The sequence below is a fragment of the Camponotus vicinus genome, unplaced genomic scaffold, assembly GCF_025532165.1.
Source record: "Camponotus vicinus isolate PSW18456_S1 unplaced genomic scaffold, iyCamVici1.0 SCAF_6, whole genome shotgun sequence".
NCBI lineage: Eukaryota > Metazoa > Arthropoda > Insecta > Hymenoptera > Formicidae > Camponotus > Camponotus vicinus.
Window position 1 is genome coordinate 14,973,480 of NW_028141978.1, and position 27,336 is coordinate 15,000,815.

General features: G+C 38.0%; 1 pseudogene; it reads right to left on the reverse strand.

Annotated features, from left to right (window-relative positions):
- Window positions 1-27,336, reverse strand: LOC145973279 (uncharacterized; annotated as a pseudogene).

Here is a 27,336-nt window from a genome sequence, read left to right on the forward strand (position 1 = left end):
TTATCCTTGTTGCTTCATCAATGCTGCAGGAACAAGAAAAATAATAGCCGATTTTTGTCTGGCATTATCTTTCAATAGCTGTGTGTGCAATATATTGGTGTTTGTATAAACACAGACATTACATACATATGAAATGCAAGAGAGACAAAGAGCAATAATCTCTCCTTGTCATGCCGCCAGTATATTATCACGGAAATTTCCCCATGAACTGTTCCTTAGATAAATCTAGTAATATTCGTAAACACATTTTTTCTCCTCGAAGAAATGAGATTTTTCCATAAATTTTTTTAAATATATTCTTTGTAGAATTACTTAGCTCGCCACAAAGTCGGATTTTGCATTTTGGCTCTTAAAAATTTATAATAAATAAAATACACGGACGATACCTAACTGCATCTGACCCGCGAGTAGCTGCATAGTTCTGCACGCAACTTGAAAATTTTTTTTATCTTTTTTCCAAAACATGACTGTGGCTAGAAATGATCCTGCTGCTTACAAATATCATAATTTTTATACAATTCTCTTTGTATTTTGGCTAAAATAATGCTTTTACGAATTGGTAGTTCCCGACTCTCCGTGAGAGGTCTTCACCGTCCCTCCAGCCGACCCTTAAAGAAAAAAACCGCCCCTTCCCTCTCCTTCCTTTTTTCTCTCCTTCTCCTTACCTACTTCCTTTAATTTGTTATATCCTTTGATTATATATCTATGGACTGCTAACTGCCGACCCTCACTTGTCCCATTTAAGGGTCGGCTGGAGAGACGGTGGAGACCTCTCGCGGAGAGCCGGGAACTACAAATTCGTAAACCCATTATTTTGGCCAAAATATAGGGAGAATCATATTAAAATTATGATATTCGTAATCAGGAGGATCGTCTGCAAGGTGCCACAGAGCGATTTTTTGGATAAAATATCAAAATTAAATAATAAAATTGCTAATAAATGTAAAAGATGCGCACTTAGTAGCGGATCAGGTGCAGCTAGGTACGAGTTCGCGTATTTTATTTATTAATAGTGGTCTAGAGCAGTTGCCCGAAAAGCGAAAGACTCGGGTTCGATTCCCGATCCAGCCACTTGCGCCTCACATATTTTTCTAGTCTGCGAATATTGTTTTCTAGTAATTATTCGTTGGGCTGAAAAATGTATGAATGCTCTCTCCACAGGATATGCGTCGATGCCATTGCCACGAATGGATTCTGTCGCGCGTTAATCAAATGGGCGTATAGACACGTCCGACCTCCTCCCACATACATCCCTATCTTTACTGGATAAATAAATAAATAAATAAAATTTTTAAGAGCCAAAATGCAAAATCTGGCTCTGTCGCACCGTACATAATTTTATAAGGAATGTACTAGAAAAAATATTTATGGAAAAATATCATTTCTTCAAGAAGAAATAATGGGTTTACGAATATTACTAGATTAGAGAGACGTGCAGCTAGTAGCAGATCAGGTGCAGCTAGATACGAATTCGCGTATTTTATTTATTATAAATTGTTAAGAGCCAAAATGCAAAATCTGACTGTCGCACCGTGTATAATTCTATAAGGAATATATTTAAAAAAATTCATGGAAAAATATCATTTTTTCCAGGAGAAATAATGGATTTACGAATATTACTAGATTTATATCTAACAGGGAATGCCTCGTTTGACCACGTTGCGATTGACCACAGCCAATTATATCGACCTGTACCTAGGGTAACCAGCAACGATTGACCAATCAGAGAGGCCTATTTTGAATTGGCCAATTGGCGACGTAGTCAATTGGGTGTCACCCTATCTAACATATGTCTGGGGAAATTTCCGTGATAACATACTGGCGGTTTGACAAGAAGAGATTATTGCTCTATCTTTGTCTCTCTCTTGTATTTCATATGTATGTAATGTCTGTGTTGGTACAAACACCAATATACTGCGTACACAGATGACTATTATTGAAGGATAATGCCAGACAAGAATTGACTATTATCCTTGTTCTTGCTAGCAACCATAATCATAGTTTTACAAATCATTTTATTATTTTTTTAAATTGTAGTTTTTTTTAATAATTAAAACAAAAGAATAAATAATAATAAAAAATAAATAATGGGTGTACTTCCGAAAACCGATTACCTCCGATTTGAATGAAATTTTGTAGAAAGCTTCCTTTTAGCTTAAAATACAAGCCTGTAAAAGGAATTTTAGCGACTGCTACAAAAAAGTCATTTTTTTAAAAGCGAGATTCCACATGAATTTGTAACTTTCCACGCGAAGCGAGGGGGACGGGGTGGGTGCGGGAGGGGGGACCAAAGGCTCCCCCTTGCACCTCCCCCGTGTGTGTATTTGGCTTGTTGCGCGACCTTGTTTACATTTATTACGATTTGTTTACATTTTTTGCTAGCCGTTACTCGTGGTCTACGTTTCGATTTGTGCTGAATACGTATGTATCGTTCAAAGAAGTAACGTTAACTAGTAAGCTAATAAAGCTTTGTTTAGTATTTTTTTGTGTATATATTCTAATCTTATCTATTATTATATATATTTCCCTTATTATTATATTTTTCATTTTCTTTAAAAAAATGACTTTTTGTAGGAGTCGCCAAAATTCTTTTTACAGGCTTGTATTTTAAGCTAAAAGGAAGCTTTTTACAAAATTTCATTCAAATCGGAGGTGATCGGTTTTCGGAAGTTTATCCTAAATAATAATTAAAGTAACAGTAATAATGACTACAAGTGAGTGAGCAAATGAGAGAAAGAGTGAGGAAGGGAGAGAGAGGCAGAGAGAGAGAGAGGCAGAGAGAGAGAGAGAGAGAGAGAAAATCTATGTATTCGCAAGTGTGTATATCATATACAGGGTGATTCAGAACAAACGTTTGTCTTTAAAAAAATAAATTGTCGAGTCTATTCTAAGACGATTTTCCCTTTATCAAAATTGTCTACGAGGCTTAGTTTTTAAATTATTAAATAAAATAGTTTGCGAATTACGGAACGAGTACAAGAGGTAGACAGGGACGGCGCAACTCACCGTCCGATACAGGCGATCATGTGGGGCGCTCGACGCGATCAGCTGATTGCTGCACACGATGAGTGTAACAATCAGTGTGTGTGTGTGTGTGTGTGTGTGTGTGGGGTGTATTTATGCACGCGTATCCACACATGCACCGTACTCTCTCTCTTTCTCTCTCTCTCTCTCCCTCTTTTTCTCTCACTCTCTCACTCACTCACTCACTCACTTATTCTTACCTTAATAATGAGATTCTTCATACTGCTGATAAATAGCAGCGCCCAGTGTGTTGCACGATAATAATCGTCGTCGACGAGACGTCGTTTCTTCAACACGCAGTCTGACACATCGTCAAATAAGCGAAGTTTTTTCTTTCATCACTTTCGACACTTTTACAAATTTACTCGCGCACTTAATCACTCACGATTGATAAAAGAAGGAATTTACCAACGGTTATGGTACGAATTTAATAAACGGTTAACGCATTTAATTATTAATTACACACTCGATTAAAGAAACGCGTTAACAGAACGCGATACTCGATGCAAAGCGCGTAATGCTACACGTTTATGTTTGGCAGCGCTAGAGGCGCTAGTACTAACCTGACCTGCTTGTCGTCGGTCGTCGCATCGCGCGCTTTGCATCGAGTGTCGCGTTCTGTTAACGCCTTTCTTTAATCGAGTGTGTAATTAATAATTAAATGCGTTAACCGTTTATTAAATTTGTACCGTAACCGTTGGTAAATTCCTCCTTTTATCAATCGTGAGTGATTAAGTGCGCGAGTAAATTTGTAAAAGTGTCGAAAGTGATGAAAGAAAAAACTTCGCTTATTTGTGTCAGACTGCGTGTTGAAGAAACGACGTCTCGTCGACGACGATTATTATCGTGCAACACACTGGGCACTGCTATTTATCAGCAGTATGAAGAATCTCATTATTAAGGTAAGAATAAGTGAGTGAGTGAGTGAGTGAGAGAGTGAGAGAGAAAGAGGGAGGGAGAGAGAGAGAGAAAGAGAGAGAGTACGGTGCATGTGTGGATACGCGTGCATAAATACACCACACACACACACACACACACACACTGATTGTTACACTCATCATGTGCAGCAATCAGCTGATCGCGTCGAGCGCCCCACATGATCGCCTGTATCGGACGGTGAGTTGCACCGTCCCTGTCTACCTCTTGTACTCGTTCCGTAATTCGCAAATTATTTTATTTAATAATTTAAAAACTAAGCCTCGTAGACAATTTTGGTAAAGGGAAAATCGTCTTAGAATAGACTCGACAATTTATTTTTTTAAAGACAAACGTTTGTTCTGAATCACCCTGTATAGCGACCAGCTGATCGCAGCAGGCGCCCCGCGTCTGACGGTGAATCGCAGTGTTCCGATTAAGGATTCCCTCTACGCGCATGTGCGGCAATACGCTGTCAGTGAAGTACCTTATACTAATAAAAAAGGGCACCGTTACCCAGCTATATAAAAACGTATGAAAAAATTATAGATAAAAATATGTATGTGTGTATAAAGACACGTTATATATATATATATATATATATATATATATATAATTTAATTATTTTATACATATTAATTATTATAAAGGATAAAAGGAAAGAGGAAAAGGTTATATATTCTTTAAATAACACACTCTATTTACAAAATAAAACAAAAATATTTTATTTGGCAGACATCTCAAAGAATACCAACATTTGTTGCAAGGGTAAGGAAAACTGCCAAAAACCTTACCAGTATTCATATAACAACAAAAAATTTCTTAATTATTAAATAATACTGACAATAATAAAATATAAATATAAAATTAAAATCTGAAATTAAAACTAAAAATTGAACAAATATTAGGTACTGAAACACAAATATAATATCACAGTTAAAATATTACAGTTAAAATAAACATGTTATCATATTGTTAATAATAAAAAATAAAATAAAATCTGAATCTAATATCTAACGTAAGTCCAATACAACAAAATAAAATAAAATCTGAAAACATAACAGCATGTACAAAGAGAGTCATTATGGTTAGATGTATAAAATTAATTATATGAAAAAAATAATATAAAAAACATAATAAAAAATAAAAGTATATTAAGAACCATCACATGAATTGCCTGGTTTTGCATATAAATTTTGCGGATTGTGTAGTTTTAAATGTTCGGAATCTACATCAAAATTAGTACAATTAATGCCTTGAAAACTTGATCTTATTGTACATATCGCGGAAACAGTCTTGTTTGATAATCGATTTCTTTTTTCATTTTTAACATCATTAACAATAGAAAAAATTCGTTCGGCTTCTGCATTTGAATGTGGAAAAGAAAGGACTGTTTCGACTAATGACTCTAAATTTAGTAACATTTTCTCGTCGTCATAATTTTTAAATTCTAATATTTTTTTCCACATTAAATCTATTTCAAAAGACTAATTCTTTTTTTTCTTTATTATTAAAAACGGATGGTAAAAGCATTTGTTTGCTGAATATGTCATATCAAGCTTGGCTATCTGGATAAGTAATTATCTATTATTAGCACATTTTGCATTAACATTTAATGATTTTTGTCAGATATATATTTTTTCTTTCTAGATATAGACAATGCAAAAAGTTTCTATTTTTCGGATGGATTAATTTTCATTAAGAAATGTTTTACATGATTTCTAAGTCTACATATACATACATTATAATAAAAAATATTTAGTATCCATTGGAAGAATGGCCTGTTTATTCTGTAATTTTAGAAGAATATGCCAGTAAGTGTGTATTTATTTCTATTATATGTATATCCATGTGTTTTTTTTATCAAACAAATGGATTAAATAAATATAATACATTTCTAACAGAAACATATTAAGAAGCAGTGGACAAAGTTGCATGCTTAGAAAAAGAAGAACATGTTTTTATTGGAATCTAATAATAATGCCACTTTAATTAAAAAAGAAGCAGAAACCACTATTAAGCAAAATAAATTTTTAAAAATGAGGATTTAAAAAAAGATGGTCCTATTTACATAAGTGTGCAAAAAATGCAAAATTATAAACCTTTTAGATTTCAAAGTTAGTATATATTCTATATGGATGGTTAAAAAACATATATATAATACAATTGATTTGTACATTAAATCGGTAAATTTTCTATTTTGCTAACAATTTTCGAGTTGAATTGTTTATAATAATTGCATAACAAATATTTTAGTCACTTCATCTATTTTGAAATTTGTTTCCATTCTTACTAACTTGTATTTGATTTCATTTACATATATATTAATATTCTGCCTTCTAACGTTTTGCATAATTTCAAATATATATAATTGAGTAGAATCGCAAGAATAATTATACAAGGTATTAATTTTATCATATTTTTTTGCATTACAGTAAATATTATTATTTTTCAAAAATATTTTGTTTATTTCAATAACAGTCCCATTATTTAAAAGTATCATATTATTGGGACATTTTGGTGTTAATAAATATTGTTTATATTTTATTTGCAGAATGTCTTTAGAATTTTTACTTATAATTTCTTGCTCTTGAGGCAAAGTGATACATTTTTTTGCATGAAGTTTTCTTTCATACTCTCGGCGACAGAATTGTGAACAGTGTGATGAGGAGAATGTATAATATTCTTTATTCTTCCAAGATGGGATTCAAAACTATATGCACTTATTAAATTTATAGGACAATTCATAATTTCAACATCATCTACGATATGATGTAAATCAGTGCTCGGAATTAGTTGCCCTTTTCAAGCCGATTTCTGAGGCGACGCCTACGGTTCCCCCACTACCGTCCGAGGCTCGACGGCCGAGCCGCCGATCGCGCGCGTAACGCTATGCTTCAGAAGCGTCCGCCAAGCCGTTTCGCCAAATCGTCATTAAAATTTTCTTTGGTAAATCATTTTTCTTTTTATAAATAATTAAATATTAAAATTTTTATTATTATATAATATAAGTAGCGATACTAGGAGGTTTCTAACTCAGGTCCTCTCAGGGGGGGGGTGAGGCGCGAGGGGAACCGCAGCGCGGGGGAGTGACGTCACGCGCGGGGAAGGAGGAACTGCAGCGCTCAGCGAGTGACGTCACGTGCGGGGAAGGAGGATCCGCGGCGCGAGCGATGGACGAGGGGGTCCGCGCGGGTAGGGCGGATCCGCGGCGCGACCGATGGACGAGGGGGTCCGCTAGGAGAAGGCGGATCCGCGGAAAGAAGACGGTGGTATGAGAAGGATAGCGCTAGTTGTGGGAAAAGGATAGCGCTAAGTGTGTGAAGAGGACAGTGCGACAAGGATAGCGTCAACGTACGACAAGGATGACGTCAACGTGGGACAAGGACGATGCATTGTAAGATGGCGCATAGGTGGGAGAAGGACGACGCAAAGGTAAGTGAGTGAGTGATAGCGACGAGCATACGAAAGAGAGAGGACGATAATAGCGCAAGACAACGCGTGCGAGAGAGAACGATATTGCAAGAACAACGCGAGTGAGAGAGAACGCATACGAAAGAGAGACTTATGATTAACGCGAGACTTACAACTAGCGCGAGAGAGAGAGGGATACCAAAGGATGAGACCGCAAGGAGAGGTATGCAAATAATTAGATTTTTTTTCTTTTTGTAAATTAAAATATATAAAATTTATTAAGTGTGTAAATACATTTGTGTGTGTGTGTGTGTCTAATAATAGTAATATAATAATAATAATATAAAATATAAAATTTAAAATATAAAAATAAGGGTGAGGGGGGGGTGATACGCCGAGCTAAGGGGGAGGCCGCTCCTGGAAGGCTAAGGGGTCGATGTGCCGGGCTGAGGGGGGCCGCTCCTGGAACAGAAAAGGCATACATTTGAATAGTTTTTTAATAATTTATTTGAGAACTTTTGATGTATTATAAATTGGAAGTTACTTACTACAATACTTTCCATGGCATTTTCCATTCATCGTTATACAATAAACACAATTTATATTTTGATGCAGGTTTGGATTCACATATCTGTTTATCCTCTCGTCGGCCATTCATATCATCGCGTAAACTTTAAAATCAAACATATTAATTTTAAGTGTTTTAAATTTATTACACATCGACAAAAATATTTTACCTTCAACGTTTCCAATTTCCGCCGTAGTATATTCTCATGCTCATCTTCTTCCAGTTTTTCAAAATCTTCTATTAATTCGAGATTTTCACGCAGTTTATTTCCAATACATTTTACTTTAGAATTATTAGGTTCTATATTGAAACATTTACATCCATGATATTTTGCAAAATCTCGCGCACATATTTCTCGAGCTAGGAGAAATGTCCTCAACGAATTTGTGCGAGGTTTTTCCAACCCGAGCTCTTGATGTCTTATAAACTGAACGATTGAAGTTTCCAGATTCTTCTTTGAAAGTTGTTCCCGCTCTATTCGAAGTAATTCTTCATCTTGACTAATCCGAAAACGGAAATCAGGTTTCCCATCGGATGATTCCTCCTCCATTTCTCTCTCCTCTCTCTCTCTCTCCATCTCATCCATTTCTCTCTCCATTTCTCTCTCCTCTCTCTTTCTCTCCATCCAATAATCATCATCATCCGTATCGTCATCGATGATAATAACGTCGTCTTCAGCCATTATACGTGACCAGCAAAACACAAGACCAACGAAACACAGAACAACGAAAGAAATAATATTATAATGCTGCAGACTCCTCTTCATTATATATCTTTTAATATCTTTTGTCTCATTCCAACTAGAGCATCACGTCTCATCTACCTCAGCATTTCTCTACATCTTTAGCGGAGCGTGTTGAGAAAAATTGTCAACTATTCTTATTCGTATGAAAGGAAAGAATTAAAATCGCAGATGGAATAAAAATAATTATTTATTGCACGCATCGTAAAGAATATCATTTACAGCGCATGTTAGTAATTCGCAATCAATTAATGATTCGCTGTTAAAGACATCACTATCGCGTATCGTTTTTACAGCATCGCATACAGTAGTAATACTGTTACGTTGTAATACAGTTTCAAATTGTTTAAATTTTTCATTCACGAGATACGTATTCTCGCATAACCAATTGTGCATATGATCGATACAATTTTCAAAATTAAATAAATGTAATAATGTTTGTGGTTTCATGTACAAAGAATTGTCACATAATGTGAGTTTTACAATTTTCGATTGATACATTTCGATCGATAAATCTCCAATCTTTAATGGGAGAGCAGTCGATTGTAGAAAACAGTCAATGTCTGCTTGCTTCTGCATCAACAAATTCCACGTTGAAAAAGGCAACACTATTTGATTGCCTCGATTATCGCCGAGAATCAGTTCCACGTACGATACAGCTCCAACGCTTATTCCAATGTCCAAATACTTGTACGACGTTGGGGTTAGAGCGTATCTTTTTCCAAGTATACGAGTCGCACGACGAGGTTGAATACTATAAAATATATATATATAAATTAGACTAATATTTAAAAAAATTTTTAACAAATAGAAAATTTTTAAACGATCGAAACTTACGTGTCATATTTTTGCTTCTTACACGGTGGAGTTTCACAGTTTCGAATCGGAACGTAAAAATTCATATCGATTTCTTCAGCCGTGAACCTTTTACACGCGCGATTGATGTAATACTAATCGTATTAGAATTAATATCAATTCAAATAGTATCTCAAATTGTGATGTAGAGGGGATTATTGCCGACGCATCATTTTAATTTCCTCTAAAATTTTGTCGCGCCGATGTACGGCTGCGATGACATCATCCTCAGAACAAAGATTTAGCTGAATATAACAAAAATTTTCAAGCGCCGATGTACGGCTGCTCCTGATGCAATCACGTTAGATTTTTCAAATGCACGTGACAAAATGCGAAAAAAATAACTGTCAAGGTTAAAACGCACATCACCCCTAGACAAAGATTTAGCCGAATGCGCTAAAATCGAGCGCCGATGTACGACTGCTCCTGATGTAATCACGTTCGATTTTTCAAATGTGCGTGACAAAACGCGAAAAAGAAAAAATAACCTCCAAGGTTAAAATGCGCATCATCCCTAGACAAAGATTTAGCTGAATACGTTAAAATCAAGCACCGATGTACGGCTGCCCCTGATGCAATCACGTTAGAATCTTCAAATGTACGTGACAAAACGCGAAATCAAGGTTAAATTGCACACGCTATTCCGGGGAATTTTTTAAGATGAAATCATTCTAGAATGTTCGATGATAAAACAATGTATGAGACAGTATATAAATCATGATAAAGAGGCACACCCCGCCAGTACCTAAAGTACATCAGAACAGCTCATTGGAAAGCGCTTTTCGCAAATCTGTTACAATATGGATGAGCAAATTTTGCGAGAGCAATCCACATTGATTGATTCGCTGGAAGATTACATTGTGTGGGAGCAACGATGCGATACGTACATCGAGTAGTTGGAAGAGCAAAGTCGCATCAAGCGACCGCGATTATCGATCGGAAATCGACAATCGCTGATTGCTCGGATCGCGCGTCTCGTAGGGTTGAAAAATTCGGTACGTAGACGTTTCATACACGCGGGTGCCGGATGTAGCGCGTGTCAAAATGGACTTGTGTGGCGTGAGATTGATACGGCGTTCGAGAGTCGCGTATCGACTGGTGCGGTGATAAACTATAATCACATCGAACCTCGTCAATTTCTCGAGGACGCCAAAGACATTGTGAAAGAACATGTGAAGAACATTATGAAGAAACATTATAATGTGAAAGTGAACACAATATTTAATGGTGAATTCGTGACCGGAGATAAACGTGCCAACAAAAGTATCAATACGAGAAACTATGAACTCTTTCGCACGTCCGATTTACGCGAGTGGTACGAACGGCGCGTTATCGAGCCCACCCTAGCGTCGCTGGAAGAATTTCAAGAACGCGATAGCGGGTGGGCTTTGTCGCGAATACTAAATTTAACTGTAAATATAAATAAGTATCATCCTATGCGCGCGGGATGCCACATTAAATTGCCGCGGGAGATTATGACGAAAAGAGCGGTGATTAACGTGCAATCTAAAGACAATGCGTGTTTCGTGTGGGCAGTGGTCGCCACACTATACCCCGCTGAAAGAAAGGCGGAACGGGAATCATCGTACCCGCATTACGCGACAGTGCTGAATCTCCGGGACATTGAGTTTCCAGTGACTGTGAACCAAATAAAAAAATTTGAACTTGCCAATGACGTTTCGATCAATGTGTACAGCATCTAAGACAAGAACAGCATTGTCCCGATACGTCTTTCGCAGCAGAAGCGGGACAAGCATGTGAATCTGCTATATGTGGAAGACGGCAACAACGTAGGACATTTCGCGTGGATCAAGAACTCATCCCGGCTCGTGAGCTCGCAATTGAGCAAACACAAGAATCCAAAATATATCTGCGATCGGTAAGTTTAATTTATATTATTTGAATAATTATAGATTATACACTTTGTTATATAAATCTTAATTAAAATTTTTCTTTTACAGATGCTTACATTATTTTAATTTGGACGCCAAGTTGCAGTCGCATACGGTCGACTGCGGAAAGATGAACGATTGCGCTATCCGATTGCCGAGCGATAAGGACAAGTGGTTATCGTTCAACAACTTTAATCGGAAGGAGCGGCTTCCATTTGTGGTCTACGCAGACATGGAATGCGTTCTGGCCAAGACGGAGGAAGAACAGCGAAATTTGTGCCAGCATCACCAAGTATTTAGCATAGTTTACTATGTACATTGTTCGTACGACGAATCTTTATCGGCGTATCATTCGCGTCGCTGTGCCGATTGTATAGCATGGTTCATTGAAGACCTCAAAAATTTAGCATTGCGTGTAAAAAGTATTTTAACTACTAATGTCCCCATGGTAGATTTGACGTCCGAAGAGTGGGAGAAATTCCATAGCGCTACTCAATGCCATATATGCGAAAAACCATTCGCGGAAGACGATACACGCGTACGCGATCATTGCCATCTGACCGGGCGGTACAGAGGTCTCGCACACTCAAATTGTAATTTAAATTATAAGGAATCTTTTTGTATTCCGATAGTTTTTCACAATTTATCCGGTTACGATTCGCACTTTATTATCGAGGAAATAGCTACAGCGTTCGAAGGGAGAATCGATTTATTACCAATAACAAAAGAGAAATATATATCGTTTACCAAAAATGTTTGTATGGAAGAAGAATCGAAAACTCATGTAAAATTACGTTTTATCAATTCATTCAAATTTCTCGCATCGAGTCTCGACAAATTGGCATCATTTTTGGACAAAGACAAACTCAAAATTTTAAATCAGAATTTCAAAATTTATCAACAGAAAATTTCAATTTGTTAACGCGAAAAGGTATATTTCCGTACGAATACATCGATTCCGTTGACAAGTTGCGAGATACGTGTTTACCACCGTGCGAATCATTTTACAGTTCCTTGACCGGTGACACTGTATCCGAGAGCGATTACGCGCACGCCGAGAACATCTGGACGCGATTCTCCATTCGGACGCTAGGCGAATATAGCGACTTGTACCTCAAAATTGATGTTTTGTTATTAGCCGACATTTTCGAAAACTTTCGAGATAAATGTATCGAAAGTTACGGACTCGACCCCGCGTATTACTATACTCTCCCCGGATACACGTGGGATGCCATGTTGAAGCATACGAAAATTACGTTCGAGTTGCTTACAGATATCGACATGGTTATGTTCATCGAACGTGGTATACGCGGCGGTCTGAGTCAATGTTCCAACAGATACGCTCGTGCTAATAACAAGTACATGGAGTTGTACGATCCATCGAAACCATCATCGTACTTGATGTACTTTGATGTAAATAATTTGTACGGATGGGCAATGTGTCAACCGTTGCCTTACGCCGATTTTCGATGGGTCGATGACGTGACCAATTTTGACGTATCATCAATCGCGCTAGATTCGCCTACAGGCTATGTCCTCGAAGTCGATCTCGAGTATCCGCAACATCTTCACGATGCGCACACTGACCTATCGTTTTGCCCGACACGCGACAAACCACCTGGCAAGCGAGAGCTCAAACTGCTCGCAACGCTATACGATAAGAAGCGTTACGTGATACACTATCGCAGCAGTGTACACGTCACGGTCTTCGCGTTACAAAAATACATCGAATTTTACAGTTTTCTCAATCTGCATGGCTTCGAAATTACATAGAATTAAATACACATTTTAGAACATTGGCTAAAAATGATTTCGAAAAAAATTTATACAAATTGATGAACAATGCGGTATTTGGCAAAACGATGGAAAATGTGCGGAATCGTGTAGATGTAAAATTACTAACACACTGGGACGGGCGGTACGGCGCAGAGGCAATGATCGCAAAGCCAAATTTCCACAGCAGAAGCATCTTTTCAGAAAATTTAATAGCTGTGGAATTGCGCAAACTCGAGGTGAAATTCTACAAACCGATTTACGTTGGTATGTGTATACTCGACATATCCAAGACATGTTTGTACGAATTTCATCACGAGTATATGACGCCAATGTATCGCGACAAATGCCGGGTAATGTACACCGATACGGATAGTCTCATATATCACATTGAGTGCGCAGATGTGTATGAGAATATGAAGTGTGATATCGTCAGATTCGACACGAGTGATTATGCGGTGGATAATGCGTACGGTATACCGCTTGTAAATAAAAAGGTACCAGGCCTAATGAAGGACGAAAACAACGGCGCCATAATGACCGAATTCGTCGGGCTCAGAGCAAAGATGTACGCGTTACGAGTGAATGGGAAAAAGGACACGAAGAAAGTTAACGTTTTCGCGAGAACGATAACGTTTGACGATTACACGCGGTGTTTAAACGAAGAAATTGAAATGACGCGTCAGCAGTCGTGTATAAGATCGAAATTACATCAAGTATACACGATCAACGAGACGAAAATTGCTCTGAGTCCGTACGATGACAAGCGGTATATCGTACCCGAAACCACCGATACGCTACCGTGGGGACATTATAGGATACCTTTGTAAATAAATGTATATTTTATTTATTATTAATTGTGTATATTTTGTACATAACCATGTATATATTTTATATATTTTATATATTATTAAATATTTATATATTAAATTATTTATATAGTTTATATGTATATTATTTTAATAAATGTTTATAATACATTATTTTTATGTATCCAAGAGTTGTGTGATTTATTCATTCCCAACCATTTTACGTATATGTCATCACCCTTTTCCCGCAAAATTTTTTCCACGAGATATACGTCGGGATTAGCGACGCGTTGTAACTCGTATTCGTAGAATCCTCCAGCGACGGGATTTCCACGCGATTCTTTTGAATATGAATGTCGCGGGATTATTCGATCGTCCAATTTGGCATAAAACCTTTTTCAAAGATGATCTTGTCTTTACTTACGCGTACCGAATCATCTACTTTGAATTATATCTTTTTTATCGTATGATTTGGTTCGTAAAGCATATTTAAAAGTTTATCTAAGATGCGGGAGTGACATCGACAAGTCTCATACCGATAGTGTGATGTATACAATACATAATTTTTATATATCCAAGAGTAGAACGATTTATCCATTCCTAAACATTTTACGTAAACGCCTGATATTACATTTCAATACTACTACATTGCGGTACATGATAAAACATTTTAAATATTTAATAGATAATTGAATATAGATTTGCGTTGATAGTCGCTTGATAGCCGTTCGATATCCGTTCAATTGCCGTTCAACGGTCGTTCATTTCCGTTCGACAGCCGTTCGATAGCCGTTCAATTGCCGTTCAACGGTCGTTCATTTTCGTTCGACAGCCGTTCGATAGCCGTTCAACGGTCGTTCATTTCCGTTCGATAACCGTTCGACAGTCGTTCATTTCCGTTCGATAGCCGTTCAACAGAAATGAACAGCTGTCGAACGGCTATCGGACGACCGTTGAACGGCTATCGAACGGAAATGAACGACTGTCGAACGGTTATCGAACGGAAATGAACGACCGTTGAACGCCTATCGAACGGCTGTTGAACGAAAATGAACGACCGTTGAACGGCAATTGAACGGCTATCGAACAGCTGTCGAACAGAAATGAACGACCGTTGAACGGCAATTGAACGGCTATCGAACGGTTGTCGAACGGAAATGAACGACCGTTGAACGGCAATTGAACGGCTATCGAACGGCTGTCGAACGGAAATGAACGACCGTTGAACGGCAATTGAACGGCTATCGAACGGCTGTCGAACGGAAATGAACGACCGTTGAACGGTAATTGAACGGCTATCGAATGGAAATGAACGACCTTTGAACGGCAATTGAACGGTTATCGAACAGCTGTCGAACGGAAATGAACGACCGTTGAACGGCAATTCAACGGCTATCGAACGGAAATGAACGACTGTCGAACGGTTAACGAACGGAAATGAACGACCGTTGAACGGCTATCGAACGGCTGTCGAACGAAAATGAACGACCGTTGAACGGCTATCGAACGGCTGTCGAACGAAAATGAACGACCGTTGAACGGCAATTGAACGGCTATCGAACGGCTGTCGAACGGAAATGAACGACCGTTGAACGGCAATTGAACGGATATCGAACGGCTATCAAGCGACTATCAACGCAAATCTATATTCAATTATCTATTAAATATTTAAAATGTTTTATCATGTACCGCAATGTAGTAGTATTGAAATGTAATATCAGGCGTTTACGTAAAATATTTAGGAATGGATAAATCTTTCTACTCTTGGATATATAAAAATTATGTATTGTATACGAAACATCACACTATCGGTATGAGACTTGTCGATGTCACTCCCGCATCTTAGATAAACTATTAAATATGCTTTACGAACCAAATCATACGATAAAAAAGATATGATTCAAAGTAGATGATTCGGTACGCGTAAGTAAAGACAAGATCATCTTTGAAAAAGGTTTTATGCCAAATTGGACAATCGAATAATCCCGCGACATTCATATTCAAAGAATCGCGTGGAAATCCCGTCGCTGGAGGATTCTACGAATACGAGTTACAACGCGTCGCTAATCCCGACGTATATCTCGTGGAAAAAATTTTGCGGGAAAAGGGTGATGACGTATACGTAAAATGGTTGGGAATGAATAAATCACACAACTCTTGGATACATAAAAATAATGTATTATAAACATTTATTAAAATAATATACATATAAACTATATAAATAATTTAATATATAAATATTTAATAATATATAAAATATATAAAATATATACATGGTTATGTACAAAATATACACAATTAATAATAAATAAAATATACATTTATTTACAAAGGTATCCTATAATGTCCCCACGGTAGCGTATCGGTGGTTTCGGATACGATATACCGCTTGTCATCGTACGGACTCAGAGCAATTTTCGTCTTGCTGATCGTGTATACTTGATGTAATTTCGATCTTATACACGACTGCTGACGCGTCATTTCAATTTCTTCGTTTAAACACCGCGTGTAATCGTCAAACGTTATCGTTCTCGCGAAAACGTTAACTTTCTTCGTGTCCTTTTTCCCATTCACTCGTAACGCGTACATCTTTGCTCTGAGCCCGACGAATTCGGTCATTATGGCGCCGTTGTTTTCGTCCTTCATTAGGCCTGGTACCTTTTTATTTACAAGCGGTATACCGTACGCATTATCCACCGCATAATCACTCGTGTCGAATCTGACGATATCACACTTCATATTCTCATACACATCTGCGCACTCAATGTGATATATGAGACTATCCGTATCGGTGTACATTACCCGGCATTTGTCGCGATACATTGGCGTCATATACTCGTGATGAAATTCGTACAAACATGTCTTGGATATGTCGAGTATACACATACCAACGTAAATCGGTTTGTAGAATTTCACCTCGAGTTTGCGCAATTCCACAGCTATTAAATTTTCTGAAAAGATGCTTCTGCTGTGGAAATTTGGCTTTGCGATCATTGCCTCTGCGCCGTACCGCCCGTCCCAGTGTGTTAGTAATTTTACATCTACACGATTCCGCACATTTTCCATCGTTTTGCCAAATACCGCATTGTTCATCAATTTGTATAAATTTTTTTCGAAATCATTTTTAGCTAATGTTCTAAAATGTGTATTTAATTCTATGTAATTTCGAAGCCATGGAGATTGAGAAAACTGTAAAATTCGATGTATTTTTGTAACGCGAAGACCGTGACGTGTACACTGCTGCGATAGTGTATCACGTAACGCTTCTTATCGTATAGCGTTGCGAGCAGTTTGAGCTCTCGCTTGCCAGGTGGTTTGTCGCGTGTCGGGCAAAACGATGGGTCAGTGTGCGCATCGTGAAGATGTTGCGGATACTCGAGATCGACTTCGAGGACATAGCCTGTAGGCGAATCTAGCGCGATTGATGATACGTCAAAATTGGTCACGTCATCGACCCATCGAAAATCGGCGTAAGGCAACGGTTGACACATTGCCCATCCGTACAAATTATTTACATCAAAGTACATCAAGTACGATGATGGTTTCGATGGATCGTACAACTCCATGTACTTGTTATTAGCACGAGCGTATCTGTTGGAACATTGACTCAGACCGCCGCGTATACCACGTTCGATGAACATAACCATGTCGATATCTGTAAGCAACTCGAACGTAATTTTCGTATGCTTCAACATGGCATCCCACGTGTATCCGGGGAGAGTATAGTAATACGCGGGGTCGAGTCCGTAACTTTCGATACATTTATCTCGAAAGTTTTCGAAAATGTCGGCTAATAACAAGACATCAATTTTGAGGTATAAGTCGCTATATTCGCCTAGCGTCCGAATGCAGAATCGCGTCCAGATGTTCTCGGCGTGTGCGTAATCGCTCTCGGATACAGTGTCACCGGTCAAGGAACTGTAAAATGATTCGCGCCGTGGTAAACACGTATCTTGCAACTTGTCAACGGAATCGATGTATTCGTACGGAAATACACCTTTTCGCGTTAACAAATTGAAATTTTCTGTTGATAAATTTTGAAATTCTGATTTTAAAATTTTGAGTTTGTCTTTGTCCAAAAATGATGCCAATTTGTCGAGACTCGATGCGAGAAATTTGAATGAATCGATAAAACGTAATTTTACATGAGTTTTCGATTCTTCTTCCATACAAACATTTTTGATAAACGATATATATTTCTCTTTTGTTATTGGTAATAAATCGATTCTCCCTTCGAAGGCTGTAGCTATTTCCTCGATAATAAAGTGCGAATCGTAACCGGATAAATTGTGAAAAACTATCGGAATACAAAAAGATTCCTTATAATTTAAATTACAATTTGAGTGTGCGAGACCTCTGTACCGCCCGGTCAGATGGCAATGATCGCGTACGCGTGTATCGTCTTCCGCGAATGGTTTTTCGCATATATGGCATTGAGTGGCGCTATGGAATTTCTCCCACTCTTCGGACGTCAAATCTACCATGGGGATATTAGTAGTTAAAATACTTTTTACACGCAATGCTAAATTTTTGAGGTCTTCAACGAACCATGCTATACAATCGGCACTGCGACGCGAATGATACGCCGATAAAGATTCGTCGTACGAACAATGTACATAGTAAGCTATGCTAAATACTTGGTGATGCTGGCAGAAATTTCTGTTCTTCCTCCGTCTTGGCCAGAACGCATTCCAAGTCAGCGTAGACCACAAATGGAAGCCGCTCCTTCCGATTAAAGTTGTTGAACGATAACCACTTGTCCTTATCGCTCGGCAATCGGATAGCGCAATCGTTCATCTTTCCGCAGTCGACCGTATGCGACTGCAACTTGGCGTCCAAATTAAAATAATGTAAGCATCTGTAAAAGAAAAATTTTAATTAAGATTTATATAACAAAGTGTATAACCTATAATTATTCAAATAATATAAATTAAACTTACCGATCGCAGATATATTTTGGATTCTTGTGTTTGCTCAATTGCGAGCTCACGAGCCGGGATGAGTTCTTGATCCACGCGAAATGTCCTACGTTGTTGCCGTCTTCCACGTATAGCAGATTCACATGCTTGTCCCGCTTCTGCTGCGAAAGACGTATCGGGACAATGCTGTTCTTGTCTTAGATGCTGTACACATTGATCGAAACGTCATTGGCAAGTTCAAATTTTTTTATTTGGTTCACAGTCACTGGAAACTCAATGTCCCGGAGATTCAGCACTGTCGCGTAATGCGGGTACGATGATTCCCGTTCCGCCTTTCTTTCAGCGGGGTATAGTGTGGCGACCACTGCCCACACGAAACACGCATTGTCTTTAGATTGCACGTTAATCACCGCTCTTTTCGTCATAATCTCCCGCGGCAATTTAATGTGGCATCCCGCGCGCATAGGATTATACTTATTTATATTTACAGTTAAATTTAGTATTCGCGACAAAGCCCACCCGCTATCGCGTTCTTGAAATTCTTCCAGCGACGCTAGGGTGGGCTCGATAACGCGCCGTTCGTACCACTCGCGTAAATCGGACGTGCGAAAGAGTTCATAGTTTCTCGTATTGATACTTTTGTTGGCACGTTTATCTCCGGTCACGAATTCACCATTAAATATTGTGTTCACTTTCACATTATAATGTTTCTTCATAATGTTCTTCACATGTTCTTTCACAATGTCTTTGGCGCCCTCGAGAAATTGACGAGGTTCGATGTGATTATAGTTTATCACCGCACCAGTCGATACGCGACTCTCGAACGCCGTATCAATCTCACGCCACACAAGTCCATTTTGACGCGCGCTACATCCGGCACCCGCGTGTATGAAACGTCTACGTACCGAATTTTTCAACCCTACGAGGCGCGCGATCCGAGCAATCAGCGATTGTCGATTTCCGATCGATAATCGCGGTCGCTTGATGCGACTTTGCTCTTCCAACGACTCGATGTACGTATCGCATCGTTGCTCCCACACAATGTAATCTTCCAGCGAATCAATCAATGTGGATTGCTCTCGCAAAATTTGCTCATCCATATTGTAACAGACTTGCGAAAAGCGCTTTCCAATGACTGTTCTGATGTACTTTAGCTGCTGGCGGGGTGTGCCTCTTTATCATGATTTATATACTGTCTCATACATTGTTTTATCATCGAACATTCTAGAATGATTTCATCTTAAAAAATTCCCCGGAATAGCGTGTGCAATTTAACCTTGATAATTTCTCGTTTTGTCACGTACATTTGAAGATTCTAACGTGATTGCATCAGGGGCAGCCGTACATCGGCGCTTGATTTTAACGCATTCAGCTAAATCTTTGTCTAGGGATGATGCGCATTTTAACCTTGGAGGTTATTTTTTCTTTTTCGCGTTTTGTCACGCACATTTGAAAAATCGAACGTGATTACATCAGGAGCAGTCGTACATCGGCGCTCGATTTTGGCGCATTCGGCTAAATCTTTGTCTAGGGGTGATGTGCGTTTTAACCTTGACAGTTATTTTTTTCGCGTTTTGTCACGTGCATTTGAAAAATCTAACGTGATTGCATCAGGAGCAGCCGTACATCGGCGCTTGAAAATTTTTGTTATATTCAGCTAAATCTTTGTTCTGAGGATGATGTCATCGCAGCCGTACATCGGCGCGACAAAATTTTAGAGGAAATTAAAATGATGCGTCGGCAATAATCCCCTCTACATCACAATTTGAGATACTATTTGAATTGATATTAATTCTAATACGATTAGTATTACATCAATCGCGCGTGTAAAAGGTTCACTGCTGAAGAAATCGATATGAATTTTTACGTTCCGATTCGAAACGGTGAAACTCCACCGTGTAAGAAGCAAAAATATGACACGTAAGTTTCGATCGTTTAAAAATTTTTCTATTTGTTAAAAATTTTTTTAAATATTAGTCTAATTTATATATATATATTTTATAGTATTCAACCTCGTCGTGCGACTCGTATACTTGGAAAAAGATACGCTCTAACCCCAACGTCGTACAAGTATTTGGACATTGGAATAAGCGTTGGAGCTGTATCGTACGTGGAACTGATTCTCGGCGATAATCGAGGCAATCAAATAGTGTTGCCTTTTTCAACGTGGAATTTGTTGATGCAGAAGCAAGCAGACATTGACTGTTTTCTACAATCGACTGCTCTCCCATTAAAGATTGGAGATTTATCGATCGAAATGTATCAATCGAAAATTGTAAAACTCACATTATGTGACAATTCTTTGTACATGAAACCACAAACATTATTACATTTATTTAATTTTGAAAATTGTATCGATCATATGCACAATTGGTTATGCGAGAATACGTATCTCGTGAATGAAAAATTTAAACAATTTGAAACTGTATTACAACGTAACAGTATTACTACTGTATGCGATGCTGTAAAAACGATACGCGATAGTGATGTCTTTAACAGCGAATCATTAATTGATTGCGAATTACTAACATGCGCTGTAAATGATATTCTTTACGATGCGTGCAATAAATAATTATTTTTATTTCATCTGCGATTTTAATTCTTTCCTTTCATACGAATAAGAATAGTTGACAATTTTTCTCAACACGCTCCGCTAAAGATGTAGAGAAATGCTGAGGTAGATGAGACGTGATGCTCTAGTTGGAATGAGACAAAAAATATTAAAAGATATATAATGAAGAGGAGTCTGCAGCATTATAATATTATTTCTTTCGTTGTTCTGTGTTTCGTTGGTCTTGTGTTTTGCTGGTCGCGTATAATGGCTGAAGACGACGTTATTATCATCGATGACGATACGGATGATGATGATTATTGGATGGAGAGAAAGAGAGAGGAGAGAGAAATGGAGAGAGAAATGGATGAGATGGAGAGAGAGAGAGAGAGGAGAGAGAAATGGAGGAGGAATCATCCGATGGGAAACCTGATTTCCGTTTTCGGATTAATCAAGATGAAGAATTACTTCGAATAGAGCGGGAACAACTTTCAAAGAAAAATCTGGAAACTTCAATCGTTCAGTTTATAAGACATCAAGAGCTCGGCTTGGAAAAACCTTGCACAAATTCGTTGAGGACATTTCTCCTACCTCGAGAAATATATGCGCGAGATTTTGCAAAATATCATTGATGTAAATGTTTCAATGTAGAACCTAATAATTCTAAAGTAAAATGTATTGGAAATAAACTGCGTGAAAATCTCGAATTAATAGAAGATTTTGAAAAACTGGAAGAAGATGAGCATGAGAATATACTACGGCGGAAATTGGAAACGTTGAAGGTAAAATATTTTTATCGATGTGTAATAAATTTAAAACACTTAAAATTAATGTTTGATTTTAAAGTTTACGCGATGATATGAATGGCCGACGAGAGGATAAACAGATATGTGAATCCAAACCTGCATCAAAATATAAATTATTTGTATTGTATAACGATGAATTGAAAATGCCATGGAAAGTATTGTAAGTAACTTTCAATTTATAATACATCAAAAGTTCTAAAATAAATTATTAAAAAACTATTCAAATGTATGTCTTTTTCTGTTCCAGGAGCGGCCCCCCTCAGCCCGGCACATCGACCCCTTAGCCTTTCAGGAGCGGCCTCCCCCTTAGCCCGGCGTATCACCTCCCCTCACCCTTATTTTTATATTTTAAATTTTATATTTTATATTATTATTATTATATTACTATTATTAGACACACACACACACACACACACACAAATGTATTTACACACTTAATAAATTTTATATATATTAATTTACAAAAAGAAAAAAAAATTTAATTATTTGCATACCTTTCCTTGCGCTCCCATCCTTTGGTATCTCTCTCTCTCGCGCTAGTTGTAAGTCTCGCGTTAATCATAAGTCTCTCTTTCGTATGCGTTCTCTCTCCCCGCGTTGTTCTTGCAATATCGTTCTCTCTCGCACGCGTTGTTCGCGATGTTATCGTTCTCTCTCTTTCGTATGCTCGTCGCTATCACTCACTCACTTACCTTTGTGTCGTCCTTCTCCGACCTATGCGCCACCTTACAATGCATCGTCCTTGTCCCACGTTGACGTCATCCTTGTCGTACGTTGACGCTATCCTTGTCGCACTGTCCTCTTCACACACTTAGCGCTATCCTTTTCCCACAACTAGCGCTATCCTTCTCACACCACCGTCTTCTTTCCGCGGATTCCCCTTCTCCTCGCGGACCCCCTCGTCCATCGCTCGCGCCGCGGATCCCCCTTCCCCGCACGTGACATCACTCACCGAGCGCTGCAGTTCCTCCTTCCCCGCGCGTGACGTCACTCCCCCCGCGCCGCGGTTCCCCTCGCGCCTCACCCCCCCTGAGAGGACCTGAGTTAGAAACCTCCTAGTATCACTACTAATATATTATATATATACAATTTGTTATACATACATATTATACATACATGTATGCTATAATAATATATTTTAAAGTTTAAAAGATATTATTATAACATACATGTATGTACAATATGTATGTATAACAAATTGTATATATATAATATATTATAATAATAAAAATTTTAATTTTTAATTATTTATAAAAAAAAAAATTATTTACCAAAGAAAATTTTAATGACGATTTGGGGAAACGGCTTGGCGGACGCTCCTGAAGCATAGCGTTACGCGCGCGATCGGCGGCTCGGCCGTCGAGCCTCGGACGGTAGTGGGGGAATCGTAGGCGTCGCCTCAGAAATCGGCTTGAAAAGGGCAACTAATTCCGAGCACTGATGTAAATTATGAACATTTATTGTAATAAAATGTTTTCCATATAAGTCTTTAACAATTGAAACAAAACTATTTAAATATTCTCTAGCATAATTTATAAATTCATTATTTCTTCTTGTAGATAATAAGCGATATGACACATGTAATAACAGAAAATGGTTATATTTGAAGTCATCAAGGATGCATTTCAAAACAATTAGACCACAGTACAGCAAGAAGAATCTATATTCTGCTGCCTTATATTTTTCAAAATATTTAATGCTCCGAAATTTTCTATCAAATTCGTATGGAATCCATTTTCTTATCAAATTAGTTCGCCGATCAAGTTCATTTCTTTCCATGACACTTAATTTTACATTTTTATGACATAGCCAAAAATCTAATAATCTCTTCATAACTCCTTCATCAAACAAATGCATTGGATCTAATACGAAATGATTGATCATATTTATATTTGGTTCTATATAAATAAGTGCAGATACTCCAACGTGATGATTTACAGTAAAATTACGAAATTCTATATCAGTACGTTTTTTACAGTGAAGATGTAAAAATACTGTCGTATTTTCATGTTTTTCAACTTTTACATAACATCTTTCACAACCATCAAATGACATATGCCCTTTCACGCACTTTAAATATGAATGTGCTGGAGTATCACAAATGAAGGCTTTTATCTTAACCAAGAAATGTGTTTGTTCAATTATTAATCCTTTGAAAAGTAATTACTAATTCATTAATTTCGCAGATAAATTTGTATAAATACTCTTCAAGTCTTTTTGGCTTATGTGTTCCTGAATATAATGCAACTGTAAAAGGCTTGTAAATATCAGATTCCAAATAAACTTTACATAAAATTGGCACAGAGTTTTATTACTACTTTTGTATGGTTTCATACCATCTATGTTGAATAAAAGTTCTATTTGATGATTTTGATGTAAAATTACATTTACACAGTCTTGTAGTCCTTGCTCAACACCTAAATATGTAAATTCGCCTATAGAATTGTCTGAATCTTCCATTTCTTCTATTTTATACTCTGCAGATGTGGTGTGCAATAACGTTTTTGTAGATTTTGGAAGATTTGGTAGTAATCCGTGTCTTAATATTTTTAATAATTTATCGCTATGTACATGAGGTATTCTGTATGATACTATCCACTTTCGTATTTCCTTTATTTCATTAAAATCTTCATTAAAATTAAAATTATTTTTATTTAAATTTTCATTTGAATCAAAACTATTTTCTTTATAGTCTTCATCTGAATCAAAGTTAAGATTTTCATGTCTTATTCTTTCATCACTCATATCATCAGAATAATCTGAATTCTAAACAATAAAATCAGTATTAGTAACATAAATAAGATAAAAAGTAATATAAAATTCCTTATTACTTACGTATCTTTCATTTGCGTGTATTTCTTGCTTACTTGTCACTTGTAATTTTTGACAATTGTCATTTTTAACCTTTGTGGGAACTTTTATGACAGAATTAGTAAGCTGTTTTAGTTCTACAAGTTTTCTTTTCTTTGCTCTATATTTTTGTACGCGTTTAGACATTTTTATCTAATTTTATTTGCTTATTTTACACATATAATATTAAAAGAAATATATTATATGTATATAATAGGCGATTTTTGGCGATAGTTTGGTACATGTACCAAGGTTGTTTTTGGTAGAGGCGGAACTTATTCTGGTACATAACATCTTGTACCCTGCTTCATTTTTGGTAGCGTGGTATCAACCAGCTAGATACCAAAACGACTAGCCACGCCTCTACCACAAACTACCAAACGCGCGAAAATGTTCTGGTAGAATCTGGTATACTTTGGTTGATATACCACAGTGACGCCAAAAATCGCCTAATATATCGCAAACACGTGCGCGCGCATACGTACATATATAAGCATAAAGCAACTGATCAAAAACTAATCAAAAACTTTTCATAATATTTACTATAAATTTTGTAAAGATTTTACTCACATATTATACAGTAAAATTGCTGTAAGTAATTTTGTTCAGTTACTATGCAGTATTTCTGTATATAAAGAAAAATCAGTAATACTAGATAGTAACGGGTCCAGTGTTCAGTCAAACTGCATGAATTTCTACTAGGGTACATTTATATACAATACGATATGTACACAATTATTACCATAAGTACCATTAATACAATATATTTGGAATATTTTATATTATTATTATAAAACTTATTTTCGTGCTCGTATGCCTCGCGAAATTATGAGTATGTTCGAATATGTTCAGGATATCGATGTTCATCAGTAGCAGATTCAGGATTATCTCATGGCACTTGATGTCCGTCAGGAAAAGCCAATTATGAACTGGCCCACACATTATATTTTGTCGTGGATAACTTCGATTCTGTAACAAATGAAAATGCATTTATTTATTTGTATATATATATTTTTATACTTTTAAGGCTGCAATTCTTTAATATACAGGGTGATTCTAAATAACTTTATGCTTTTGCAAAAACATAATCTTGACTGAATTCTAAGACGATTTTTCCTTTGGCAAAATTTCGTCCGAAGCTTAGTTTTTGAATTATTAAAGGAAGTAGTTAACGTATGACGGGTCGAATACAAGAGGCAGGCAAGGGTGGCGCGATTCACTATCAGACGCGGGTGCTTACGCGGGGCGCCTGCTGCGATCAGCTGGTCGCTATACACATACAGACACACATGCGAACACATACATTCTCTCTCTGTCTGTCTGTCTGTCTGTCTCTCTCTCTCTCTCTCTCTCTCTCTCTCATTCGCTCACTCACCTGTATTTTTTTTTTTACGAGAGAGGGGAAAATGCATTTTATGCATACCCACCGGTCGATCCAGTGAATTATGTGGGACTCGAGTACCAAGTCGAATTACCAACTCGGTACTCCCTACCCACTAAAAACCCCTCTCTTTTCACGAATTTCCTTTGACAGCGGGATGCTGTCCGGAGGATGAAGCCGAATAAGGCTCCCGGTCCGGACGGCATTCCGGGTAAGATTTGAGCCCTGGTCATGGGGGAAGCTGGCGAGTCCCTGAGGTACCTCTTTACGAGGTGCCTCAGGGAGGGGGTCTTCCCCTCTCTTTGGAAGAAGGCGAGATTAGTCCTCCTTCCGAAGAGAGGGAGGGACCCCGACGATCCATCGGCTTACCGACCTCTCTGTCTTTTGGATGAGGTCGGTAAGCTGATGGAGAGGATATTGGTGGGGCGGCTCAATGAGCACCTGCAACAGATTGCGGGGCTCAACGAGTCCCAGTTCGGGTTCCGGGCGGGCCGGTCGACCATCGACGCGATCGATGGTCTGCGGGCCCACTCGGAACAGATAGTCCAGCACGGGGGAGTGGCGTTGGCTGTGTCCCTGGACATAGCCAACGCGTTTAATACTCTCCCGTGGGACATGATAGGGGCGGGACTATGAGCGCACAGAGTCCCGGATTACCTGTCCAGGGTAATCCGGGACTATTTCATGGGAAGGAGTATCTCCTGTCGCGATGCCGAGGGGGTGCGTAGGCGGTGGCCCGTCGTGCGCGGTGTTTCGCAGGGGTCCGTTCTGGGCCCGTTGATGTGGAACATCGCGTACGATGAGGTATTGGGGAGGGTCCTTTCCCCCGGCTGCCAT